The sequence below is a fragment of the Cannabis sativa genome, chromosome 2 (assembly GCF_029168945.1).
Source record: "Cannabis sativa cultivar Pink pepper isolate KNU-18-1 chromosome 2, ASM2916894v1, whole genome shotgun sequence".
Lineage (NCBI taxonomy): Eukaryota > Viridiplantae > Streptophyta > Magnoliopsida > Rosales > Cannabaceae > Cannabis > Cannabis sativa.
In genome coordinates, this window is record NC_083602.1 from 32,541,791 (window position 1) to 32,549,215 (window position 7,425).

Consider the following 7,425-nt stretch of genomic DNA (forward strand, 5'->3'; position numbering starts at 1 on the left):
TTATTCCGAATTTGTCACAATTTTATAGAATATCTTAATTAACTATAACGTAAACGAATATGAATATGAAAAAAAATTACACTTCAAATTTATTCTCAATGTGGAAATAGGTAAGGGTGCATTACTGCACCCCTTTTAAGGGGGTGCATTGTAGAATCACCCAAAAATTTTTGGTCTTTTTTTTTTTTCATAATCGCATACGATGTACTTATTTAGGACCATATATAAAATTTTCAAAAAATTTTTAATAGTTTACAGTACCGAAAATAAAGCTCAAATAGTTATTTACCACACGTATAAGAAAAAACAGTCGTATATTCAACTAAATATTTAAACCTTATTTTTTACACTATATACTATTCGAAATTTTCTAAAAATTTTCAATAATTGTAATGTACGCAATTATGGAAAAATAGTTCACTAAAAGTTGTCCTGAATGCTAAAACAAATACAACCCCTTAAGGGGTATACTATAAATTTACCCTATGCTCTCAATGTACTAAATTCTTCATATTTGTCCTACAAAAGAACAAAAAATCTTTATCCTTATGCTAAAAAAAATCAACATACTTAGGCCCCTCCTAAGACTAAGGGCTGGTTCCGCCACTGATTGTAATCTTGATTCCAACGATTGAGACGTTAATGTAATCTTACAAAAAATATTGCAATATTTACTCCAACGAATAATATTTTAATGAAATATTAAAATCGTATTTAAATAAATATTGAGTTTTCATTATTAGTAAACATCCTAATTTAATTTCTTATTCATTTGGCCACACATGTTTAATTGGACATAATATTAGGATATTTGTTGCTACATGTGATAACAATGGGAGCAACATTTACCTTATTTAAATACATAATTTTTGTTTAGCACAGTGAACCAATTCAATGTTGTCACCGAGCATGCATATTGGTTCCAATTACGTCTTCCAAGGAAAAGTTAGTAGGGGGTTGGGTTTGTTGATACTACGTTTTTCAAGGGATTGAAAAAGTCAAATAAATAGCTTTAGGTTATTTGTAGCCGTACCTAGGGTTATATTATTAATTATTATTTTTAAATTATTGTCAAGACTACACTCAACAATCACATCCACAAGTACTATATATACCCCTCTCCCTCTCCTTACTCCTTCACAATTTCGTAGTGTTTTCTACCCTACAGAACTCACTCCCTATATGTAGACGTGTGTATAATATATTAAAAAATAAATTATGTATTGTTGTTGCACCAAAGTGAAGATGTGCAAACGAAGGATTGGTATGCCTTTACCAACCGTGTGTTGTAGGTGCATCAAGGCAATTTCAGCAATTCAATAAATCATCTCATAACAAATTTTGGTAATAACTCAACTCTTTATGTCTATTTATTTCAATATTATATTATTACAAATTGTTTCTTAAAAATTTTATGTATGTGGTACATGTGTATTCAGGAAATGTTGACGAAGGTTTGGGATGGGTGGACTAGGGTGGCGGGAACTACTTCCAAAACGGCCACCCAAATATGTCATCCTACCGAACCTTAACCTCCCGAGTGCACAAGGCGACCGAGGAATGAGTGTTATTATATTTGACACAACGGTGCGCCACACTCTTGAAGAAAAGATATGCGGGAGGCGAATGTCAGCGTTTTTTACAGTCTTAGGTCAAATTGCTTCCTCATGTACAACCTACTGATTTGACCGTATATGGATTGATGGGAAAATATTATTAAAATGTTTATTATTTTAAAATACAAAAAAGGTCTTCCTCATTTATTTAAAATTGTTTTTTAGGGTTTTGAAGGATTTGTTGTTTACTTTAAGTGTTGAAATTATTATTTTATTGTAAAAACGTACTTAGCTGAGTTTTACATAGTTATATGTCACATCATATGTACTGTTTGAGATTCTATTAACATTAAGTTTCTTTGATATTAACCCAGTGAAAATTCAAAATGTATATTTAAATGACACACATTATTTTCATTCATATTGACTTCAAAGGTTTGTATATTTAAATAAGTATTTTTTATTTTATTAAAGAAGGTAATACATCCTACACATGTCAACTGATTATTGGACATTAGAATTGAAATACAAACTAATAACAACTTTTTCTCTCACAAATTGTACTAATTTCTTACACGTACAAACTGAACCAAACCATAACAAAACCGGTCAATAGGTTGGTTCAAATTACGTCTTCTAAGGAAAATTTATTAGTTGGTTGGGTATGTTGAAGTAACGGTTTTCAATGCATTGACAAAATCAGGTTTGTATTGGTGTCATATCACCCCATCTTTAGCCGTACTAGTTTCTATTAATTATTATTTTTTAATTTTTGAAAAGACTACACAACACAATCACATCCACAAGTACTATATATACCCCTCTACCTGTCCTTACTCCTTCACACCTCAATTTAGTATTGTTCTCTTTCCTAGAGAACTCACTCCCTTCCTGTACACATATGTGTAGGGATAATATATGAAAAAAATAAATTATGTATTGTTGTTGCACCGAAGTGAAGATGTGTAAACAGAAGGATTGGTATGCAATACAACCGTGTGTTGTAGATGCATTAAGGAAATTTCAGCAATTCAATCAATCATCTCATAATAAATCTGGGTAATAACTCAACTATTTTTGTCTACTTTTTTTCAATATTATATTATTACAAATTGATTCTTAGAAATTTTATGTACGCGCTACATGTATATTCAGGTAATGTTGACGAAGTGTTCGGACTGGTGGATTAGGCTGGAGGGAACTACTTGAGACGCCGCCAAATCTCCCACCCAACCGAACCTACCCAACCTCCCGTAGTCCACAAGGCCATCGGCGGATCAGTGTAATCATATTTGACACAGCCGTCGGTGCGCCAAACACTGGACGAAAATCGACACGCGGGGTGGAAAACTAAAGTCTTGAGTCAGATAAAGCATCATGTGATAATAGTACTGATATTATAGTATATCTCAATACAACCTACATTTTTCAGTGTAAAAAACATCCTAATTAATTTATTTTGGGATACAACTAAGTTATGTACAAATTCTGTTCTATTGTGTATGTCTTTGTAACTGTAAACTTAAATTTTATTTGGAATGGAAATATGTTCACTCAATATGTGCCATTGAGTTTCACTATTTCCAATAAGTTACGAACAACACTTGCAATGTCAGATTTTAAAAAATAATTCCAAAATAAAATAAGTGGATGAGCTAGGGTTTTCAAAGTAGATGGTACACCCTAATGTTGTGACCTTATACGGATTAATGGTACAAAATTAGTGAAATAATGACATATAATTACTATCAAGTAATTAGTAATACCTTTGAAATTATTAATTATTATTTTTAAATATTATTTAATTTGAAATTTGAACTCACTTCACAATTTGGGTTGGATTTTCCAAATGTCTTTTTCCAATGCATTGACAAAGTCATCTTGATTGATAGGGTGTACAGTCTAGTCAAATCAGGTTTTAAATGAAAATATTTAATATTAATTTTACCAACACGGATTCGTAACATCTTAATGGTAATGGTAGTTGGGTGTTCACTTTTAATATTGGAAATTTGTAATGTTTAAATAAATATGTGAAAAATTGTAATGTGGTTCCCAAAAATTAATTAGCAAATATATTTGTGACGTATTTCAATGTACGGCAGAAGATGGATCTCCCATATCTCAATAAGTTCAAGTTTGAAAATAAAGTACATCAATATTTGTGCACAGTACGTCACACCGTAAATACAGTATGGTGCAATTATGTTTACTCAATATTTGAATTTAATGAGATAATTAGAAGTTGTTGTCAAATGTAAACTATAATTTCGTACATATTTAATCGTAAAATACTTATTTTAATACAGTTTCAACCATTTCCTATTTACGAGTTGTACTAAATTTGGACTACTACCCATTCTTAATAGTCCACATTCTTATATTGTTGGGAATTATTTCAAAATTGTCCAAATATTGTAATCTTCTTACCCAAGTATGGACTATTAATTTCCTCTAATTTTAATTTCTGCATACTCACTAAAAAAAACAATTGCTGTCTTATCAATATTTAATTTTCTGTCTACGTCCTACAGTGTACTCACTGACGTTAAATGGAATATTTCATATGCTTTAAATAACGTACGTCAGAGATGTCACAGTGTAACGTCAAATCAAATTCAGTACATGCAGATCTCATGGGATTCCCTGATTTGAGTTAATTAAGATACTATATGCAAATACGAAACCTAGGTATATTACTTAAGGAGATTTAATATTTGTTGGGCTGTAATATACTAATATCACATTTTTGTTATTAAAATTTGGACAAGTGAAATGTTAATAAATTATTGACTACTGAAATGAGTGGATGTCATATCACATTTTTTATTTCACCATTTAAACCATGTACTTATTATTTCAAGATGGTGATGTGACATTTTTTTTTTTACTTCAAATCTGGAAATTATTATTTAAATCAAAACACCGTACGTACTATTCTTTTTAATAGAAAAATGTCACATCACATAGTACTTTTTTTATATTACTTAGATTTTGTTTGGATTTGATTCACTCTATTAACATTGGTTAACTAAATGGGTAAATTGGGATTTTTTAGATTGTCGTAAGTGGATATTACCATTGTCAAAATTTATTAACTATTAAATGGTTTAATTGGGAAAAAAAAATCCATTATTAAATTACATGAACCGAATTACGTGTACATCAACCCACCAAACCACTATATAAGTAAAGGTTAGGTTTTACAAACTAAGCATTTATTTTGAAACCCCGTTTTACTATTTCCTAAATCAAATGGACCCTTACCAAAACTTCAACCCTTTTGAAACAAGTCCTCCAAAATCCCCACCGCATCCTTTCTCTTCCACAAGATCCGTAGGTACACCGTCACGGAGTCCAAGACTCCGTTCAGCCTCCATGTCAGGATGTCCAAACTGTGCAAGGCTGGAGTCTGTTCTCCACGAACACGAAAAGCTGACAAGGAAGGCTCATTCACGAGCCACGGAGGCCAAGCAGGAGTCGTACAAACTGGCGGAACACCTGTACCATACAGCCCACTTCATGCAAGAAGCCAACACTTCAAGACAAAAATTAGAGGGTATCATGGATGACATTCTCGACTACACCGAGGTGTCCATACCCCACTACCCACTTCATGTAAAACAAGAATCACCAATCACTACTCCAAGAGAAACTCCTTCACGACCAAAGTCCCCGTTCAGAGACAATAGCCCTCCGTCTCAACGGAAGTTCCCTCAAGTTATAGAACTTGATTGAACATCCGTTCGGTTTCAATCGTGGTATTTTATATATATGTAGTGTACTTTTGTTACAACTCATCTCATATGGCCGTTCTATCAACTTTTTGTTAGGCCATTTAATGAGATTGAAGAACTTACCTCCATTATATATATAGTTGTGTGTAACTCTACTATATTATTTTAAGTCTATTTACTTTCTGTTTGCAGTTGTGATTTCACAATGATTCATTTCACTTTTAATTCCACAATTAATTAATGAGGAAAGTGACATTAATACTGCAAAATAAACCGAAGTACAGATTTCATAACAAATACTGATAGTACATTATAGCATCAAAATATAAAATAACATAACTTGGACACTAACAGAAAGCATCATTTACTGTTTTTTGGAGAAGTATCCACTCCTTCTTTGTCCCCAACTTCTACATCATCTCCATTTCGGTCCTCACCTTTGTCAGTCGAATCTTTCATGTTGTCCTGTTCGGGTGATTTATTTGCACCAGAGCATTCACCCTCATCAAACAGTGAGGAAACAGAATTAAGGATAGCCTCTTCATCATTATCATCATCAGAATCCCACATGCAGGGAAACTCATTAACACAGCAAAGTTCTCTAACTTGCTGCCCATTGAAGCATTGTCCCGTCTCTCCATGTAGACATAAAGCAGAGAAAGCTTCTATGAAAGATTCATAACGAATTATTTTTATGGACGCATCAGAATTAGTGTTTTTGCTTACAGCGTCTTCGTACCTACTATAGATACCTTCATTTGGTCCATTGAAAATAACCCAGTGTGGACCTGAACTCATACTTGATATATGTAATGCTAATAACTAAATTACAAGTTAATTTCTCTATAAACTTGAAATTTGGATTGGAAAACGTCTCAAGTGTGTTATATAAGTCGTGGAGAATAACCCTACAGTACGTTTTTTAGTTAGCTGTACTCTACTGGGATGTACTCCATTGGGCACATCTGATGTGTCAAAAGAGGGGTGGTTAAATTTCTGAATTACACAGTTAAATACACGTGTAGGCGTACGTAGTATGGTCAAATGTCAACATTATTCATCAATCCCGTTTTCCCAGAAAACCTAATGTACTACGGTACTGTTCTAACGTACAACGACGGTTTAATTCATAAGAAGATGTAGGTGAAGGGCCCATTAATATCAGCCCAACATATATAAATGCCCAACATATATAAATGGGAGAAACTACCCATTCTACTAAAAAATGTCATCAATTCATACAAAAAAAAAACATCCTTACTTTTCAATCTTTATTCTCCAGAAATACAAAAATGTACTATTAATTTTATCCTGACGTACGAAGTGGTTTAATTCATTAAAAAAGGTTGGTAAAGGCCCATTCATATAAGCCCAACAATTTTAAATGTTACCACCAACCCATACAACTCAACAAAATATCTAAACCCAAAAATCATACAATAACATTATTTTCCAATTAATTTATTCAAAAGTAAATGTAATTGTACTATTTTACTGTTCAAAAGTACGACGAGAGTGGAATATTGAAAGGCCCATTAATATCAGCCCAACACACTTAAATGTGATCACCAACCCATATTACTCTACAATCTGAGGCATTCAACCTCATAAAATCTAATTTAAATCGACTCACCACTATCTTTCCCTTACTCTTCATCTCTAATTCTTGGATATCAATAACAATCGAACACTGTAACTCCACTCCAGTACATTAACGTCGAAGGAACAATTGGTTACTTATCAGTAAGTCCTTTTTTTTTATCTTTCTCGAAAACCATTCCTTACCTATTAACTTTATCATTTAATTTGTTAATTCAAACAGATACAATATGGAGGCCGAGTCTCAAGCGAGAGAACATGAATGAGGAACAAACCTACGAATGGGAAAGCATAACAACGAGCTAAACATCACAAAACCGATTGAATGAGATTCAAATATGTGACGTCCTAGGCAAGAGTCTCGACAAACTGGGAAAATGGGAAGCATTCTACGAAATGTATGCGAAACGGATGGGTTTCGGCACAAGAAAAGATGATGTACGACGTTCTCACGGAGTCATCGTAATGCGCGAGTGGGTTTGTTGTTCCGAGGGTTACAAAAGAATCACAAGAACGGAAACACAAAGAAAAAG